Source organism: Convolutriloba macropyga, chromosome 9 (assembly GCF_964194025.1).
Source record: "Convolutriloba macropyga chromosome 9, txConMacr16.3, whole genome shotgun sequence".
Lineage (NCBI taxonomy): Eukaryota > Metazoa > Xenacoelomorpha > Acoela > Convolutidae > Convolutriloba > Convolutriloba macropyga.
In genome coordinates, this window is record NC_134476.1 from 41,410,081 (window position 1) to 41,432,149 (window position 22,069).

General features: G+C 34.4%; 1 protein-coding gene across 8 annotated transcripts in view; it reads right to left on the minus strand.

Moving 5' to 3' along the window:
- LOC142345788 (uncharacterized) overlaps positions 1-22,069 on the minus strand; it is a 97,672-nt gene that overhangs the window by 54,866 nt on the left and 20,737 nt on the right. Inside the window, exon 1 of one of the 8 annotated variants that reach the window (XM_075398139.1) lies at positions 9,077-9,118. The exons of 6 other annotated variants lie outside the window; for them this stretch is intronic. The gene's annotated coding sequence lies outside the window, so the exon portion shown is untranslated. Of the gene's footprint in view, positions 1-6,118; positions 6,179-9,076; positions 9,119-22,069 lie in introns of those variants that run through there. One more of the 8 variants, XM_075398138.1, reaches the window with a different exon arrangement.

The window sequence follows — 22,069 nt, forward strand, 5'->3', positions numbered from 1 at the left end:
AAAGTTGCATTTACCATTCGAAATTAGCAAATAAATATCAAAATTTGACATACAGTTCAAAACTATTCACATTCATTTTATAAACTATTAGCTGCAATTGTCGTTATAAATCTGGTAGTTTTGTTTTCTGCCTGAGTTTGATATCATAAGTTAAATTTCCAATATCTAAGATATTTTCTAAGTTCTTATCTCTGATTCAATATTTTAAAAAAGAGGCTAAAAATTTTCAAGACTTCACTTTTTCCTTTTCATACAACCGGATCGCCTTTTCATTCAAACTTAGTGTCCCAATTGTTTGTAGATTTTCTACATAAATTTAATGGGAAATTCTAGCACAGAATTAAAAATGAAATATCAGCATCTCGACTCCTTATCATATAAGAAAATTAAAAAACGCTACTAAAAATTGTTCTTGGAGAAATATGAGTTCATCATTAATTAGAATTTGAATCAAATTTCCACAGCTTTATCAGTGGTTTTGCAATAATAAAAGGATATATCGTGTTCAGTTTTAAACGTCTCCACAAAATGATTCACTTTCGTTTTCTAAATTTTCAGCCGCAATTTTTGTTATAAATCTGGCAAGCTTGTTTTCTTTCTGAGTTTATTATCATAAGATAAGTTTCTAAGCTCTAAGGTATTTTCTAAGTTCTTTTCTGTGATCGAATACCCACACTCAGAGTTTTACCGCTAGGAAGGGAATCTGGGTTCGTCCGAAAATTGTTCTCACTGTTGCTCTAATTTCGGCTGTGACAAAAATTTTGTCAAAAGTGCTGCCACCATTTCATCTGTTGGTATAAAGATCACTTTGATTGAGTTGTCATCAACTTGTTCTCGGATGAAAAGATAATTAGTGCCAGTGCTTTGGTCGTTTGTGAAGCACTGGGTTACATACCTTTGTTTTTAAAAAAAGTTTTCATTAGCTGTTAAAGCTGTTAGAAATTTATTGGTTTTGGATTTGCTTGTGGGAGTAAACGTATCAGAATATTCAATACCCGCACTTTGTTTAAATTTTTTTGGTTCATAACGATCTTTAAACTTATCGATCTTTTCGTTCGAATCATTTTGGTACAATCTTTGGCCAAGCATAAAATTTTGTTCCTTTCATTTGGAACTAAATCCCTTTTTTTTTCATTTAAATTTTCTTTCTCTGTTCTCATTGCTTCAAGCCATTTGTCTTTTTGTTCCGAATAAATAGCATTTTCAAAAATTTCCGGCTCGATTAAACTCTTTGTTATAGTGCTTTGTACAGCTTGGAGGAGTTTTTACCAAAGCCATCCGGAGCTGCCCTGAAACTATCATTTCGCTTAGTTCTCTAACTTGTGCTGCCTCATTTCTCAATATTTTCATTTCGTCGTACTCTGAGCAACATTGAAAATTTTCCTAACTCCTGAAATGTTTGCTAATTGACCTAGCCTACCAATCATTTGCCGTTCTGCGGCTGGTTTCATATTTTTTCAGTTTTAAGTTTTTGACGGGTACTAAAATTTTTGAAGGTTTTCCCCTCAATGTTTTTTCATGCGGTTTTTGGATTAAACTGTACATTAGTTGTCAATTTGGTTTGACGTCGGAACTTTTCCTTTCTTGTTTAATTTCGTGTCAGTTTCAGTTTCAGTATTGTTTTCACTTTCCTGAATACTTTCTGTTTGAGTTGTGATTCTTTAAAACTCGGTTGAGCTGCTGGTATTCTGAAGTTATTCTCTTCCTCTAAGTCTAGTAATAGAAAGCTGTTTTCTATATTTTCGTTTTCGTATTGAAAAACCTGGTAGATGGTTTTAATTGAAAATAACGCTTCTGGAATAACAAATTTGCCAACTTATTTTGCACTATATAAATTTTGCACTATATAAGCTGTTGTGATATCAGAAAAACAAATGAACAGTCTTTTTGTAGCTTTTGGATAAGACTTTCATTTTTTCCTGGCATCACTTTTTTTCCAATAGGCTGTACAACAAATCATTTATTAGATGGTTGCCTCTGGGTTTTCTACCAAAATTTTTTTTAAGGCTGACTTTGCATTCTTGACTTTAGCAACTCAATTTCCAACATACAATTCTGTATCCACAGCTCAAAACCAATATTTTTGGCAATTTTGAATCAAATAAAAGGCATCCTGCAGCCTGCACTAATGTTCTATAAAAAATGCTCTGCAACACTATATTGATCGGGTGTTTCAGGAACTCCCAATTCAAGAGCTATTTCTTTGCTTAAGCCGAAATTTTTAAAGGCCTTGTTTTTGTATTCTGTTCAAATATCAGTTCGAAAAAATTCCCCTTATCAGTTCCAAAGCAGAAATTTCACAAAAAATCTGAAGCGTAGGAAGCGTCATCTGTTGTATTTGGTTCCTGTTCAAAATTCAAATTTCAAGTCTTCTTGCCAGAGCTTTGCTTGACATGTGCCCCCATTTTATATTTTAAAGTGGTCCTAGATATCTTTTCCTTATGCTAAGAAGAAGAATTTGTCTTTTTTATTAGCATGAAACTTTCTTTGCTTCTGAGTTTTAGCACTGACTTAACTTTTGTGTGACAAATTTCATTTTGGTATTGAACTACATTTGAATTGGGAATAATCTTTTTCTGCACTCTGGTAAATGCAGATTTTCTTCAAAATTCAGTTTATGTAGCACACCTTTAGTGTCTCGTGCTTCCTCATCTAGTTCTAATATTCTTGCAATTTTTGTTTTCTCTCCATCTGGATTGTTAGCTGTAGTTTCTTGTTTTTGATAATTTTTTTAAATCAATTGTTATCTACCATCTTGCGGCCAGTACTGCCTGAATCTCCAACTAAGTTAGTGTTTGAAACTTCAGATGAGCTGTTTGGGACCAAACTAGATTTTAAGCTTTTATGAGGATTTTTTGTTGATGTTTACATGCACTTGCTAGATGAACTACATTCTTGCATAAACTACATACAGCGTAGTATTTTGTAACAAATAGCTGCCTAACGTCCATAATTGTTACATAAAAACACATTCTAGGTTTTATGACCTTCAAGGATTAGAAAAATTCTTCCTAGGATGTGATTTGAAAAAGAGTGTATACCAATTTGATGTGAAGTCTTCTTTGATGACATGACAACGTGCTAATCCTCCCTCACATCAACACTCTGTCTGCGGTTCTCCTCAGAGTTGGTGAGACGCTTCCGCAAACCCGTAAAATTCTCTGCAGGATTGACATTCTCGTACACCACGAAATGCTCGTATCCTTGTAGAAGGCCGTTCAACACCATTGTAAAAAATAACGTCTCAGAAAACTCTTCACCAGCATGATCGAAGCGGGTGACCAGTTCCTGCGCTCCGATGAAGTAATGTTGGTTTTGTTTTGTAACCTCAGAGTTGCAGCTTGACCAACTGCATCATCAGACTCATGACCGTGGTTGTCTCATTGCTTTTGAACCGTTGCTGGAGAATTTGCTAGGTTTTCTGTCCATCACCGAGACCCTTGTTGTTCACTAATTTTGCCGAATGAGCATGAGGCTGATGTCATCTAGTGTCATTGCGAGGTAGCGCTAAATTTGGTTTTTGCGTCTCTCACTCTCTTGCACAGTTGTAGCTCTAGTTTTAGTCGGTGCCTCGTATTCTCGCGTTTGCGCATCATTGGCATATCCCTCAGAGCTAATTTCATGTCAGGTAGTTCAACTAAGTTTCGGAGAGGCCCTTGGTTTTTGCAAAGGCACAGAAATGAGTGCTCCATGTTGGGTAATCCTCTGCGTGCCCACTGAATCTCATCCACTTCCAACGTTGTTGGATGGTTCCAGTAGGAAGTTTACACTTATAATTTCTATTACAACGTCTGATTTACATCCTATATACAAGGGAGCTCTCATATTTTGTATCATAAAACATCCGTCAATCTAGAGGAGCCAAAGCTGCCAACGATTACACTACACACGGTACCGCAGTAACCGCGATGAGGTGGGATGAGTTTTAGCAAGTCAGAGATTGAAGCTGTTTCGGCTCAAAAAATTTTACAGATTAAATGATATATTAATTTTAAGAAATTAAGAAAATAGGGAAAATTTTAACAAAAATTGGTCTTATTTATAGTCTAAAATTGAATACAAAAATACAAAAATCACAGTTTAGATTTGTTAAAGGGATAACACGCGTGATATTTGTTGTCACGCGACTTTTGGACTTATGAGTGGGTGTCATTGCTTTGCTACAAGTAAAAATTTACTTCACTTGAGATCGTTCACAAAGTTGCCTTTACCATTCATTGTTAGTAGATAAATATCAATATGTGACAAACATACACTTCGAAAGTGGTTCACATTCTTTGTGTAAACTATTAGCTGCAGTTGTCGTTATAAACCTGGTAAGTTTGTTTTCTTCCCGATTTTCATAACATAAATTAAGTTTCCAAAATCTAAAATATTTTCTAAGTTCTTATCTGTGATCCAAAAATTAAAAAATTAGGCTAAAGCTTTTCAAGTCTTCACTTTTTCCTTTTAACACAACGGGATCGCCATTTCTTTCAAACTTAGTCTCCAAATCTTTTGTAGGTTCTCTAAATAATTTTAATGGGAAATTCTAGCAAGGAATTAAACAATAAAATATCGGCATCTTGATTTTTTATCAAATGAGTAAAATAAGAAAATGCTTCTAAAATTGTTCTTGGAAATATATGAGTTCATGATTAATTAGTACTTGATTCAAAGATCCGCAGTTTTGTCAGTCGTTTTAGGAAATTAAAAAGATCAATTTTAATTATAAACGTCTCATACAGACGTTTCAAATGTTTTCAGTAATACGATTTTGATTATTTAGACAGAACATTTTCCTTTTTTTGTGTGTGATTTGTTTCCTCTAAAAGTGATGTGACAGGAATATAAAGTAGCTATCAGTTGACGACATTAGACAAAAGCAGCAGCAGCGAAGCACTCCTTATCTTCGAGAAAAAAATAAACTCAGTTTCCGGGATTTTACAATCCTTCCATATTAAAACATCATATCGATGCTCTGGGTTTTCAGGTAGAACAAGTAAAACTATTCAATGAAAACAGATGGATTGGCATTTCTAACTTAGTTTCTCTATGTAGCTTTTAGTTTTTATAAAGTTATACACCTTGTGTTCATTTGTTTCTATTTCGGAGAAAAAATTATGGATAAAGTTTTCGAAAGCGCTCATATTTGATCTTTTAACGCTTTATTTACGATTATTAGCCTAAATATGTACTAGATATATCATCGAATCATGCCATTATTAAACCAAAATTGATAGAGCAAGTTAGTTTAGTTAGTTTAATTGCAAATCAGAAATGAAAAATTTTAGGTACTCAACCATAAAGTTTTATACAAAAAATTGCAAAAATTTTGGGCCATTTTCTATTCTCTTTTTTGAACGAAAATTCATCAATGAGCAGACAAAAGAGAAATAAATTTAACAACATATCAAACTAATAAAAGTTATATGATCTCGGAAAATAGCCAAAATTGAACTCCTTGCCTTCAATAAAGTATCGAAATATAATAAGACAATAAAAGATTCGAATTGGCAGCATTTTTGTCAAATGCCTTATTACATTGTTAAAAATTCAATTAAAAAGCAAAGCCTTTTAAAAGTCTATACAAAATTATTGATCCTTTGACTACAAATGCATTCACGATGTCAGATGAAAAATGTTCAGCATAACTTAAAACACATTCAATTTTTGCATTCAGCCAGTCAGCATTCAAGCCTGAAAAGTTCGGCTTGAAATAAAGAAGAGTAAATTAAGAAATGAAAACGAAAGGTAAAGTGAATCATTAGAACATAGATGGAAGACACTAGACTCTAGATTGGTCTGGACTGAAAAACTGACTTAAACTCCAGCTTAAAATACCTCAGTGTTTTAATCTATTGAACTAGTAAACATTTCATTGGAAAAATATTGCGGAAATTAAATTTGAAAAAGAAAATCAAAATCTTAGAGTTCCCAGCAAATTTTCTACAGAGTGATATTCCCACAGAATCATCCTGAGTCCTACAATGACACGCAATACTTTTGAACAATTGCAAACGACAAAAATTGTAAAAATGTAAGAACGGTGCATACCACGAAAAACGAAGGAAACAGGAAATTGAAACGAGGCCATATAGATTCAAGTTTTTTAAATAGTAATTCGAGCGAATCTCACCAATTTTCGAGGATCCAAGTGTTGTTTGCAGAAACCTTTTGTTTCAGTGTTTGCTTGATCCGTGAATATCTACATCATAACCAATGGCACCTTAAACATATAAGCCATATAAATGTTAGTTTTTCTTTTGCATTAAAACAGGCCGAGAATTCATCCAACTCTGTCCTCAAAGTATTATAACTCCAATAAAAACTAGATGAAAATCCAAGACAACATGACTTGAAAGCCGAAAATGAAAAGAAATAGGCCGAAATTAAGAAAAAGAGGCAAACAATGGGCGTATATTCTTATTTTGTTATAAAAATTCAATGTAAAATCTTATATAAACAACCCAAAAATTATATGATTATTACTAAATAGAGAAAAACAGATTATAATTATTAATAGGAAACAGATTTAAAATGAAAAATGCTGCATCGGAGCAAACTTTCTTCTCGCCCTGAAAAATTTTTCTGAGTCTTATTTCTCGCACTTCCTCGGAGTAATGCAGAGAAATAAAAAGATGGTCTATTTCTTTAATTTATTTTTTTACTCGTACATATCAAAATTGTTGAGCTCAAACAACGCTTCATTTAAATTCTGCTTTGAACCAATTGAGAGTCACTGTTTTTGAAAAAAAAGACTTCGAGGAATATAAAACTACTTTGGTTGAGTTTGTTGAAACAATTCTTGCATACCAGAGAATCAAGAAATTTCTTCTGTGGGTTAGCAAAAACAAAAAAAACAAACAAATTATTTTAGTTATCATCTCATTGGAAGCTCTAATGAAATACATTTTAGTGAATTATATAATTTCTTTTACCAATTTTTTTAAAAAAAATTAGAAATCTTTCATCTGTCTGCTGGTTGCCAAAAAGATTTAGTGAAAGTGAGAAGTTAAGAAACTCAACGTCTTCACCTCAAATTTTAAGTGTTGAATTGTTTCACCGCTTTCAACGCATTCACCGTTATTCTTACATCTTTTTAGTAAAAAAAAATCTTTGGTGAAGCTATTTGGTTTTATTAGTGGTGATTTTTTGTAAGATTTGCGACTCTTAGTGGTGTTTTTTATTCACTGTTTTCAACGTAATCAGCGCTATGCTTACATTTTTTTTTGCAATAATTTCAGCGGTGAAGATATTTGGTAATTTGAGCGGTTATTTTTTGTTAGATTTGCGATTTTTAGCGGTGATTTTTTTCACCGCATTCACTTCATTCAACGCGCAATAAAACTCACAATGCTTGTCTTTGATTTTTCTTTTTTCTTGATAAATAATACAAGAAGAAACAGAGAAATAGAAAAGGAAAAAGAGGAAAGGGAGAAGGAATTTATGGCACCATACAAGATTTGGCAACTGTTGCAAAATAATGGGCCACTCTCTCGTAATAATCAAGAATTGTTAGAGAAGATGGCAAATGAGTCATTGCTAGCTTCTCATCTGACAGGTTTGAGCTGAGATTTTAATAGTATCCGCGATGCGTATACCAAATTGAACTCTGCAGAACAGAGAATGGTGGAATGGCTACTGATAACTTTCTGCAAAGAAATGTTGATAGATTTTAAAAATATAAAAATCTACTTTCCTCTCATAGTTTTTGTGTCTGCTTTTTCTTCTCTGTCTAATGGCTTCTTTCGCATCATATCGTCGACAATTGCTTATTTAACATTTTTCATATTATGATAGTAAAAGTTAGAAGGCTACTTTATAATATGATATGGATAATACTACAAAAACAGTCCGATGTCTTCCGATAAAGTTGAATAGATATTGTTGCACTCCTGAAAGCATTCATTAAGTTTGTTGCGTTTGATCAAAATTTTTCTACTTATTCAAAAGTGAAATTCAAGTGAAGTGAAGCGAAAACAGAATATCACTTACAACGCAAAAATAGCTCTTTGCTCCTAAAGATTTTCTGGGGTTTTCTGTTCTTTTCGTATTTCGTTTTTCTTAAATATAAAGGAATTGATTCAGACCATATGCCAATTTTTTGTCCTGTAATTCCTATAATAAGCAGAAGAGTAACAATGAAACCCACTGAAATATTCTGGGAAATTTAATTTATTGCACTTAATCACCGAGAAAATTGATGAGATTGATTGATGAGAAAAGGCCGGTCTTTTTTGTTAAGGAGAGTTCAGAAATTTTACGAGGATTAGAAGTAAAATGAAGGTATCTTTTCCTTAAGCATTTAGAGCGCTTTTCTATATAATTGTGTGTAGCTTTGCTAGCAAAAAATACCACTGGCGTGAGACAATTGGTTAATGGTGAACGATAGTGATGTGCTGTAAAGAGTCAGAGCGCGCGGAGTCAAATAGAATCCAGTCAGATAGAAGACATTTAGTGCTGGTCATTTTGAAAGAAAAATTGAAGATTTTTGAACTCAATTGAGCTTCGAAACATTCAAATTCAACAGGTAGAAAATAGAAAACAGAGAAATGAACAGAGAAATGCCCATTTAAAAACTATAATGAATTTTTCGTGCTTTATTACAGCTTTTAACTAGAATGATCCTCCTGGATTTTATAAAAAATAGGATTCCTTTTAACTTTTTTTCAGCAAACTTGGAACAATTTTTTTCTCGCTGACACGTAATACAATATAAAATTTTGTTAGACAAGAAAAATTGACGAGAAAATTCAGCGGAATGGAAGTGCAAGCGAAAAAAAGTAAATCGATTTACAAACTAAACTTTAAACATGGTTAACTTAAAAATTTGACAATTGAGGGCATTCGAGTGTTTCAAATTTGAAGGAAAAGAAGACTCGGATGTAATAGCTTGATACGCAAGATTTGTTAATTTTTCTTACCGGCTACCAAAGGGGCTCAAAGGGGAGTTTAGTTATACCACAAGAGCTTAAATTCCTGAAATTTTGCGTCACATGATGCAAACTGATACAATCTGATATTCTGTGACCTTCGATGACAAGTTAGATGAAAACAAAGATTAGAACATACAACTAAATTTTCCAGTACTGACCAAAAGTGTATCCCCAACGACTCACTTTCTCGTATTATCGAATCTCTACGCACTGCAATTACAGCTCCAATACTGACTGCTCGGTGCTTGAATTGAAGTTCAATGCCATTCGCATAGTTCGCCATTAGTAATGAATTATGCGCATTTGCTGTAAAATCTTTCCGGAGGTAAAAACTTGTCTTAGATTTTTCCGACAATATTTTGAATTTTAAGAATGATGCCGAAGAATAACAAACCAATATTTTTTTTTGATTAAGGCAAGTTTGAAAATTCTATTTCGGTAGAAAATTGCGTGCGCGTTAAGGCTTAAACGTCAGTTGTTTGTTCAAAATTTATTGACAAGTAGAAACAGCGTTTAAAAGTAAGAAGAAGAGAGAAGTGATGTTCTAAGTGGGCTCTTTCTCTCTCTCCCTCTCTCTCCCTCTCCTTCTGTGTGATTAAATTTATCCAAGTGTGTGGTAGTGGAAGTAATGGACTGAAACCAAATTCAACTCTGCAGAACAGACGATTGTGGAATGACTACTGACTACTTTCTGCAAAGAAATGTTGATAGATTTTAAAAAATATAAAAATCTACTTTCCTCTGATAGTTTTTGTGTCTGCTTTCTTCTTCTCTGTCTAATGGCTTCTTTCGCATCCAATCGTCGGCAGCAGTATAATTTAGAAACTAGAACACTTATTTATTCTCCGCACAAATAAGGGATACATCTTATTTCTATATTGAAAACTGAAAATAGATGAAAACAAACTATCTACGGGGGAATTTTTTTGAACGCTTTCAAGTGAAGCTTTTCTCTATTTTGTTGTCTGTCCCAAAACGGTCTTAAATGAATGTTTAATAGCCTCCTTTTGGTTTCAGTTCCCTCAATATTCTCATAAAGTCATGCACATTTGGTTCCGTTTGAGACTGTGTTTATTTTACCTTACGGACAATAGCAAATTCCTTCCTCAAACAATCAGTGCCTCAACTTCAGGCTGTAGTTGTTTACAAACCTTTTTAGCTGGAAAAACATTGAAAATAAACACGGATGTTTGGTATTAATAGGAAATCGATTAAGTGCTCATTGCCAAATGTTAGCTTCAAACATTCAAGTCCCTCGCTTCTATTTTTTAACGGGTAGGAGGCGTCACGCCATCATTCTACAACTTGAAAAAAACAGTGAAACGAGTGACTTCTTTTGAAAAATTATTCCCGGTATGCTGCAGTCGAGAAAAGAGATCAGCTAATGCTCTCTAGGAAAATAATGTAAGCGATGGAATCAATGAAGTTTGATCAAAAGCAACCATTGATAGCTCACAAGCCACTAGTGGAGGATATCAGACATTTCCTCTGCTCAAGAGGCGTTAGAAATGGAGTCCAAAACTTATTTCAAATTCAAAGAAATTGTAACATTCAACTCACCAATATAATGTCTGTAAGTTATTTAAGTGATTATATGGTCACATCAACTCCGAAAAAATATTTAGTTCCAGAGATTTCGATTAACCATATTTAGTCACGCTTAGTGCTCCCACTATAATCACTGTGACATCATTAGACTCCTACTTCGCCTCTCTCATAATGGGTACATATATGTAATTTTTCAAAGCTTTTCATTTCCCAATTGCAATTCGTCATCTTGAACTACTAATAAGAACTCTCCTGTAAATCTCCAACTTCTACTGTACAAATCTTTATACAGTCACTCTTGAGAAAATCTTTTTTCAAATATATCGGGAATATTTTCCATTTAGCCGGGCAAATCCAAAACCCAACAGGTTAAGGGCCCAACTGATTTGACTTTTATAACCCACAAAAAAATTTGTTTCTTTGACAAGCGTGACCCTTTCCTTCGTAGATATTTTCTATCTATGAATGTTGTGTTGCCTAAATTGACAAAAGACGAACAAACAGTCACGATGTTGATCTACACAGAAAAATAACAGAACTTCCCAGTCTATGGCACAAGGTCTGATTTAGATACAGCTAAGATTTAGACAAATCCAATCCATACAGTGGACAAAGGAATAACCAGATGAGCCCAAGCCATAGCTCAGTAGAGCAAACAACAGAATAAGAAGGACTCCTAATTGAGACAAAATTACCCAGTATTTAATGAAATTAAGGAAAAGGGAACAATTTGTGTTGCTACCTGGCATTGACGCTCGGTACAACAGACCTCGTGCTAAGCAAACGTGACTCTATAGTAGACAAGCGCACTGCAGCACTGAAGACAAGTCAGCGAATTTGCATGAGAAACTTATGGGTGCAGAAACCCTGATAGTGAAGACTTTGTTGGCGCAGCTGGTTCGACTTGAAATTGAGGAGTCTGAGGTTATAAACAACGCCTTGATCAGAAAAGAGGAGCTTCTCACTAGGCTACAGATAGAGCTTTTCTATGCTTTGCCTATCCAAGTTCTGCCAATGATTTATGAAAACTGGGTCGTTCAAAAGACCTTATCTCGCAACAATTTTCACAAAGTTCGAAGAATTGATTCATAACTTTTATGAAAGCATATAACGGAGAAAAAAAGCACAGTGTGGTTCAGTAAAAATTGCTGTGAGGCTGAACTCGCAACAGAAGGCGCAAATAGAGCACTTCTTTACGACGTTCAAACAAAGGAATTCAATTAAAAAAATTGTATGCAAAAAGTAAAAAACCACCTATACAAGAACAAAGGACACGTTTAGAACCCTTTCATAAAGAATTGTTAGCTACGATAAATGATAAAGAATCAATCAGAGACCAACCATTACCAAAGTTACCAAAGCCACCACCACCACCACCTATACCACCACCACCTCTACATATAATAACACCTCCACCATATCAATCACCCAGTGCACCAGACTTTTTCGAACCAAAACCAAATTATGAAACGCCTAAAAATGACTAAACATCTAAACATCTAATTCCTTCAGTAAGATTGTCAGAAATCCAAAACCCACCACCGTTAGATTTCCAACAGTTAAAATAAAATAAGTGTAAGCTTAGATATGTTATATGATGAAGATAAACCACATACGAATGAAGTAACATACAACGATTCACAATCTATAACAAACTATGAAATATAACGAAAAAACATTTTATGAGAATCCTCACCAATCCATTATACAGATTTTAGAAGATATTAATATTGTTAATCCTCACCGTATTGTTAATCCTCACCATATCACAGTCATTATTATTATCATAATCAAGTATTCACATTCACCCATACCATATAGTAGCTATACGTATGCTGAATAATATCTGTATATCAGACTTATATACATCTAGTCTCATTTGAATAAAACTGTATCCATACCAGATTTAACAACAATCAACGTTAATAACCCGTTAATAATCTTTCCACCTTTCCTAATTCGCCTATCACAAAGCATTCAGTCTGTGCAAAAACAAGCTATACTTTTAACACATCCATTGTTCACATATATCAACCTATTGTTCATGTACAAGTAAATCACTAACAATAAACCTCTCTGATTATATCTGATTACTAATAATTGAACCCCCCCCCCAACCTCTCTGATTATAAATACTAGACCCCTCCAACCTCAACCCCGCTAGTCGACAAATTTTCTCAGCATAAGTAATCACCACGGAAATGAATCAGACATAGTAAGACGCTCTATGCTGATAACACATTGTAAAAACAGTGTGACAAGATAATATAATTATTGTATTTATTTATAACATATCGAATGATAGATATCTATTTATATCACCGTTTACATATCAAATGTTTTAGTATGACAACAAACAGTGATTTCCATCCCGTGATTAGCTACACTGTACAGGAAGGCGAAATTGGTTCCGGCCCATTAAGCCCAGATGACACAGTAGTCGATAACATGCAAACTATGGACACCTGTGTACAGACTACATCGCCACAACCTCAATCACCTGAGTCACCAAGACCACAGAACCTGATTGTGCACATCGACAATCCAGCTGACAAACCAGTCAAACATACATCATTGTCGGATAAAAGGAAAAGTATAGCGGCTAAAACCAAAGGACAACGACAGATAACCAACCAAGAGGTACAATTCCACCCAACTTATAAACCTGTTGCTAACCTAGCTTTCCAATCAAACCAATTACAGGCAACACCATTATATCAATCAACACCTCTTATTAATAGTAAAAAACCTTATACAACCTAGGTTACAGCAACATTATTCCCATAACCCATATATCAGTAATAGTAACACCTATACAAATCCATCAATGCCAGTTTTTCCACCACCAATGGTATATAATACACCAATGCCAGAACAGCTACCAGAACCATCTACAACTCTAAACTTCAATGAGACCACACCGATCCATCAAAGAATAGAGGCCAAACCAATCAACCCAAAGTTGAACATTGCAATCAAGTTCAACGAGGTGAACTTTCTAGAACAAAACCGAATAACCTGAGATTCCCAGATGCAGCTACACCTAGAAGCAAAAACTTCAAGAGATTTTTCCACCAAAGTACGTACAAACAATCACCAAGCAAATCGACTAGTGACACGCTTTGGCTTTAAAACGATGACCCGAAAAACTACGCAAACCCTGTCCGTGATGAATACAACCCTTTATTAGCATTTCTCAATTGGGCAAATATCCCATATGAAAATAAGCTGCACAATTTTCATATTCAAACATTATTCCAACAACAACACCGACTACCCAACTACCAGAATTTATGTCACTTGAACCTTGTGAAAATGTTGAGTCAATAAAGAATAGTACACGAAATATGGGGCGAGATATACATCGTCAGCAGAATTACCCACAATTAAAGCAATTCTATAGCCTGACCGAAATTTTTTTTTATAATTATAATTACCGATTTTATATCTTCAAAAGCCCCACCCTCAATCATGTAATAGCCAAAGCCTCCCAAGACCTACATGCATATAAAATATATAACCATGACGTATTTCAATTAAGTTTTAATTTCATGCACCCAACACTAAAGACGTACAATGTAACAATTTCAAAGTACATGAAGCAAAATTAATACATAACCTTATATATTATACATTTTTAAAAGTTAGCCCACCCCATTAAAATTTTTTATATACAAATGATCGACCAACATCTCCCTATTTCCCTAAATATTCATACACCATAAACCAGAATACATGAAATTATGAACCCGTTAAGAACTATTATATTTTTCGACTTATTGAACACCCAGACAGGCCTCCTATTGTACCAATTGAAACACTGGAACCATGTAAAAAGTATCATTCGTACCATATCGATGATAGTGTTTCAGTCAAACCCGTTAAAAAATATGTTGAATACCTCGAAAGTCGCTTCCCAACCAACGACGAATATGAAGGTAGAAAAGAAGTACGAGCAACAATATCAAATACAGACCCCTTAATTAATAGTATATGCTCTTGCTTGCTTACTTGGGAAAAATGAAGACTTTTTAAAAGAATTCAACGAATTCAAAACTATTAATAACTACAATCAGCAAACCTAAATTGTTTAACCTTAACCATATATAATCTGTTTTTCACATATAAACTGTCTTTCATAAACCTTAATTGTCTTTCATAAACCTTAACTGTCTTTCATATACCTTAACTGTCTTTCATAAACCCATTTATATATGCACACCTTACTTTACCAGTTCTCATCAGTATTATCTCATTAGTACTGACCAGTAGCAATAATAACCTGTACTCACAAAGTAGTCTGTGCTCACAATTAGCTAAACATATTAGTAGTATCAGCAGGTAATGCCACGATTGAAAAATACATTAATTTAGACTTTCAAACATTATTGTTTTCAAATTTCCGAATTCATAACTGTCGAATTAAGATTAAGTAATTGCACTCTAATACAATAGCTATAGCCTATCACAAAAATATGAATAATTAGCTATCAACAATCACCATTTGAATTCGAACGTTTATTTCACCAATCAGTTCGATAACGTTAAACTTGTGCTATCTAAGATCATAACTCAGGTACGCAAATGCACCGCAATGGTAATAGACAACAGTATTACACCCTCCCCCCACTACCAACCAATCACCCAGGACCAAGTTACAAACCAATACCCTTTAGAAGGTATACCGTAAAAAATACAAACTCACCTCAGAAATGTAAATAATGTCAAATTGAATATATAAACATCGATGTAGATTAACTGTAGTGTATGTAAATAACAATCAAAATAATTAATGACACCTCGGAATGTATGTAAAACATGCAATTAATTAGGTTAATAAATTAATTCGTGCCAAAAAGTAAATACACGTATTTACAGAGACATGCATGTAACCATAAGTTACTGACTATAAGTACTATCGAGAGCTGACAATATGTACCTGTATAAATACAGCATACAAGTAAAACAACTTTTGTAGCAGATTTAACACTAGATGTTTAACAACAACAAATTTTTCACCAGATATTCGAAAATAATTGTAAATAACACATATTTTTGGAAATTTTCAAAAAGAGTGATAAAAATTCAGATTATTACTGAATTACAATATACCAATATAACACATTCGAATTATAGCAAAACACGATTTAAAATAATCAACAAGGCAAGCGTTTTGCAGGCTCCATCCATTACTACACTTCTCCTTAAATAAATCCCTTAAAGATACGATTTACAAATAAAACAGAATGAAGATACTAACAATACACCTTTGACATACCAACTCCGTTCAAACGTCACCGAACGTTCATGAACCTCGACTTCTAACAACTCACAAAACTAAATGCAGCTGAAGTAACATAGCAACGTTAAATTTTCCCCGCATCATTGGAATCAGGCTGTTATATGTTTGCTTTATTTGGTTAATTGACATCGGATCTTTCTTAAACTAACATCTAACATCCACATACCAAAACACGATCGAGCGACTTTATATATGAATAAAGTTTTTCCTTTTCCAACCGGAAGGGATACATGAAGTATACATTTAAATGTTATCGAATAATTAGAGCAATTGAATATATAATTATCAGGAACCTCGTGATCGCTGAGAGAAATATTTTCAAGAAAGACTTGTTAAGAAATACCCAATTGAACCCATACCTAACCCGGGTAACACTTTAATATTGTTTAAACCTTATTCACAATTCACATCTAACAAATACCAAACTACTAAACAACCATTCGGGTAAGTCAGGTTGGTCAATACACAGCAGCAAGGACAGACCATCAGCACACCACGGATCATTGGATTGCCGGCCTCTGCCATTTGACAGTTGAACCATTGGAACTTCGCCAATTCCAAATAATTCGTGGATTAGATAATTTTGTGGTTGTTGATGTTCAACTACGTCTTTGATATTCGACTACCTCTAACTGCCCGCTGATGACAAATCTATTTACAAACTACATAACGAGAGAAAAAAAGTAGAAGAGAACCTAGAACAAGTCACAATTTCTCAAAAACTCAACAACCCGGAAAAACGGAGTCAATCTTGATTGACATCCAGAAACAAACTTTGAAAAACTATTAATTCAAAAGAAAATAGATAATCTGCTGAAACTGAAATACTCTTTTCCGATTGGTCGAAAACTATATTTATTATTTCCCATTTAGAAATAGCTAAAATCCTTCCCTTTCACTCCTTAGTTGGTTCCTTCAGATTCAGACCTGATATAACAATAATTTATATGAATCTCTCTCTACTCCTATCGTGAAATATAAGTACTATCGAGAGCTGACAATATGTACCTGTATAAATACAGCATACAAGTAAAACAACTTTTGTAGCAGATTTAACACTAGATGTTTAACAACAACAAATTTTTCACCAGATATTCGAAAATAATTGTAAATAACACATATTTTTGGAAATTTTCAAAAAGATTGATAAAAATTCAGATTATTACTGAATTACAATATACCAATATAACACATTCGAATTATAGCAAAACACGATTTAAAATAATCAACAAGGCAAGCGTTTTGCAGGCTCCAGCCATTACTACACTTCTCCTTAAACAAATCCCTTAAAGATACGATTTACAAATAAAACAGAATGAAGATACTAACAATACACCTTTGACATACCAACTCCGTTCAAACGTCACCGAACGTTCATGAACCTCGACTTCTAACAACTCACAAAACTAAATGCAGCTGAAGTAACATAGCAACGTTAAATTTTCCCCGCATCATTGGAATCAGGCTGTTATATGTTTGCTTTATTTGGTTAATTGACATCGGATCTTTCTTAAACTAACATCTAACATCCACATACCAAAACACGATCGAGCGACTTTATATATGAATAAAGTTTTTCCTTTTCCAACCGGAAGGGATACATGAAGTATACATTTAAATGTTATCGAATAATTAGAGCAATTGAATATATAATTATCAGGAACCTCGTGATCGCTGAGAGAAATATTTTCAAGAAAGACTTGTTAAGAAATACCCAATTGAACCCATACCTAACCCGGGTAACACTTTAATATTGTTTAAACCTTATTCACAATTCACATCTAACAAATACCAAACTACTAAACAACCATTCGGGTAAGTCAGGTTGGTCAATACACAGCAGCAAGGACAGACCATCAGCACACCACGGATCATTGGATTGCCGGCCTCTGCCATTTGACAGTTGAACCATTGGAACTTCGCCAATTCCAAATAATTCGTGGATTAGATAATTTTGTGGTTGTTGATGTTCAACTACGTCTTTGATATTCGACTACCTCTAACTGCCCGCTGATGACAAATCTATTTACAAACTACATAACGAGAGAAAAAAAGTAGAAGAGAACCTAGAACAAGTCACAATTTCTCAAAAACTCAACAACCCGGAAAAACGGAGTCAATCTTGATTGACATCCAGAAACAAACTTTGAAAAACTATTAATTCAAAAGAAAATAGATAATCTGCTGAAACTGAAATACTCTTTTCCGATTGGTCGAAAACTATATTTATTATTTCCCATTTAGAAATAGCTAAAATCCTTCCCTTTCACTCCTTAGTTGGTTCCTTCAGATTCAGACCTGATATAACAATAATTTATATGAATCTCTCTCTACTCCTATCGTGAAATATAAGTACTATCGAGAGCTGACAATATGTACCTGTATAAATACAGCATACAAGTAAAACAACTTTTGTAGCAGATTTAACACTAGATGTTTAACAACAACAAATTTTTCACCAGATATTCGAAAATAATTGTAAATAACACATATTTTTGGAAATTTTCAAAAAGATTGATAAAAATTCAGATTATTACTGAATTACAATATACCAATATAACACATTCGAATTATAGCAAAACACGATTTAAAATAATCAACAAGGCAAGCGTTTTGCAGGCTCCAGCCATTACTACACTTCTCCTTAAACAAATCCCTTAAAGATACGATTTACAAATAAAACAGAATGAAGATACTAACAATACACCTTTGACATACCAACTCCGTTCAAACGTCACCGAACGTTCATGAACCTCGACTTCTAACAACTCACAAAACTAAATGCAGCTGAAGTAACATAGCAACGTTAAATTTTCCCCGCATCATTGGAATCAGGCTGTTATATGTTTGCTTTATTTGGTTAATTGACATCGGATCTTTCTTAAACTAACATCTAACATCCACATACCAAAACACGATCGAGCGACTTTATATATGAATAAAGTTTTTCCTTTTCCAACCGGAAGGGATACATGAAGTATACATTTAAATGTTATCGAATAATTAGAGCAATTGAATATATAATTATCAGGAACCTCGTGATCGCTGAGAGAAATATTTTCAAGAAAGACTTGTTAAGAAATACCCAATTGAACCCATACCTAACCCGGGTAACACTATAATATTGTTTAAACCTTATTCACAATTCACATCTAACAAATACCAAACTACTAAACAACCATTCGGGTAAGTCAGGTTGGTCAATACACAGCAGCAAGGACAGACCATCAGCACACCACGGATCATTGGATTGCCGGCCTCTGCCATTTGACAGTTGAACCATTGGAACTTCGCCAATTCCAAATAATTCGTGGATTAGATAATTTTGTGGTTGTTGATGTTCAACTACGTCTTTGATATTCGACTACCTCTAACTGCCCGCTGATGACAAATCTATTTACAAACTACATAACGAGAGAAAAAAAGTAGAAGAGAACCTAGAACAAGTCACAATTTCTCAAAAACTCAACAACCCGGAAAAACGGAGTCAATCTTGATTGACATCCAGAAACAAACTTTGAAAAACTATTAATTCAAAAGAAAATAGATAATCTGCTGAAACTGAAATACTCTTTTCCGATTGGTCGAAAACTATATTTATTATTTCCCATTTAGAAATAGCTAAAATCCTTCCCTTTCACTCCTTAGTTGGTTCCTTCAGATTCAGACCTGATATAACAATAAATTATATGAATCTCTCTCTACTCCTATCGTGAAATATAGTTGCGACTAAGTCTAGATGGCAACATTGGGGCCCGTGCTCTATCCACTAGCCCTCCCCTCGAAAAGTAACAGAATAAAATCATAGAACTTAAATTAGTCAGGTAAGCCTTGAGATTACTTCTATTCTTGAGACGACCATAAGACAGTTCAGATAGTTTCCTATTAAAAGGTAAGCTCAGAACACGTCTTACTTCAAAAAGGCTGGTTAATACATTGATCAAATAGGTTGCTATCCCATTCAAATAATTCAAACAGGTTTTTGAATACAAGTTTATTAGAAGATTTTAGATACACGATTATTTTATCATTTACAGTGTTCAAAATGGCAACTTTCTCTTTTTGTCTAATAAGAAACATGACCTTCTCTCCTAGTGGTGTTACATCATCATTAAAGAAAAGTCTCTGGTCCATCTCTCTCAGCTTCTTTTTATTTCCTATGATCAGATGTTTACTATGTCTCTTGACAAATTTCACAATTATACATTTGGATCCATTTCTTCTTGTTGGAAGGCGATGGCAGACGCTAATGTCGGTTTTATCTATTGTGTTGCGGCTGCTCAAGAATCTCAGCGGAACTGATATATCACAGCCTAGTTCTCAAGTTTTAGGCTAGCTTGTTTCTTCACAGGGTTTGATTGACTAACAATCTCGCAGAAATAATGAGTCGCTCGGACGTATTAAAGGACTGTAACTTTAATTTTGTTGATTGACGTTAAGAAAATCTTTAGTGATAGTCTACGTTCAATCTCGTGCTGAAGTTTTTATGGCTCCAACCAGTAGCTAGTAATGTTGCTAACTTATTGTTAAGTAAGCTCAACTAACTTAAAACTCGCAAGACCATAAGATCTAGCAAAACTTAGCAAAAAGAATAAAGTTGTTGAAGAATCAAATTTTAGTCAATCTGAGAGCCAACTGCTCTGTATAATAGTTTCTAATGGTTCCAAATACAATTCGATTTCACTAATCAAACAATTGGGTTAAAGTAAATAATCAATTATTTATCATTTAAATCATCATCAATACTTGTTTCAGATTGGTTAATCAAGAAAATGATTTAGGTCATTGTATACATAGTAAATGTCAAATTACTGCAATATTTACTTTTGTTGACATAAGCACGGATGATTATTACGTGGCTGTAAATGCCTCGAATGTACGGTATTTGAATTAATGGTCATCTAAAGTATCATAAAATAAACAACTTAAGAAATTTAACAATAGATAACAAAATATCGAAAAATGCAAAATCGATTTCGCACAATATAAGTGCTAATAGCCACACTTGTCTGATGCAAAAAAGTTCCTTGGGTCCATGAGTAGTCTAGAGATAACCCTAACCGTGTGCCATGACTTCGGGTTGTTCGGGTTTTGCCTTCTAAAAATCGGTGGGTGTACAGGTTTTCGGTCCCAACTTGTAAAAACTTTTAGTTTGGACCATTTTTGAGTTTTGGCAAAATCTAAGTTTTTTTCAGTTTCAAACGTTTTTTCTTGCTGTCTGATGGCTTTTGTAGCTGAATTGAAGTGGCGCCAACATTTTGTAACCCCAATTTGTTCGACCACGTCGATAACTTTCTGGTACAAAACTTCGTTGTGTTTTTCAACCACTCCTGACTTTCGTATATTATCCCTCCTACCGTATTGCTCTTACGCTTCAGCATGAAAGGCGCCAGTCGGGGTTGGAGATTATCCTTGTTTTTAAACTTCGGTTGCCTTTTTAGCTGAGCAGAACCCACAGTGAAATTTTCGAGTCAAGTCTCTAGGGATTTTCTTTGGTAGCCACACTTGTGTCCATACAACACATTTAATCAACACCTGCTGCGATAATAGCAGTTAAATAAACGGCCAGTGTAATAAATTTTAATGCCCGATTGACACTGGAAAAACACTTCAGCATTAGACTACGATTTTATTACAATCTTTTATCGCCACTGTTACTAAGTAAACAGTGGCAATAAAAGAGTGGTGATAAACTCGTAGTCTAATGATGGAAACAGTTTGATAAACTTGTAGTCTAAAAAAAACTTGTGTGGTGTGTGTGTGGTGGGCGTTTTGTGTGTGGTGTGGTTGGTGTATGTGCGGTTTGTGTGTGTGGTGTGTTTGTGTTTGTGGTGTGTGTGTGGTGTGTAGGTGGTGTATGTGTGGTGTGTGTGTGGTGTATGTATGTGTGGTGTGTCTGTGTGTGAGCGTGTGTGTGTGTGGTGTGTAGGTGGTGAGTGTGCGGTGTGTGTGGTGTGGGTGGTGTGTGCGTGTGGTGTGTGTGTAGTGTGTTTGTGAGGTGTATAGGTGGTGTGTGTGATGTGCGTGTGTAGTATGTGGTGTGTGTTTGTGTGTGTTGTGTAGGTAGTGTGCGTGTGTGTGATGCGTGTTTGGTGTGTGTGTGTGTGGTGTGTGTGGTGGGGAGTGTGTGTTGTGTGTGTGTGGTTTGTGTGTGTTGTGTGAGGCGTGTATGTGTGCGTGCGCGTGTGTGGGTAAGTGTGTTTGTGTGTGTGTGTGTGTGTGTGTGTGTAGGTGTGTGTGTGTGCGTGTTTGTGTGTGAATGTGAGTGTATGTCTGTGTTTGTGGGTGTTTGTGTACGTGC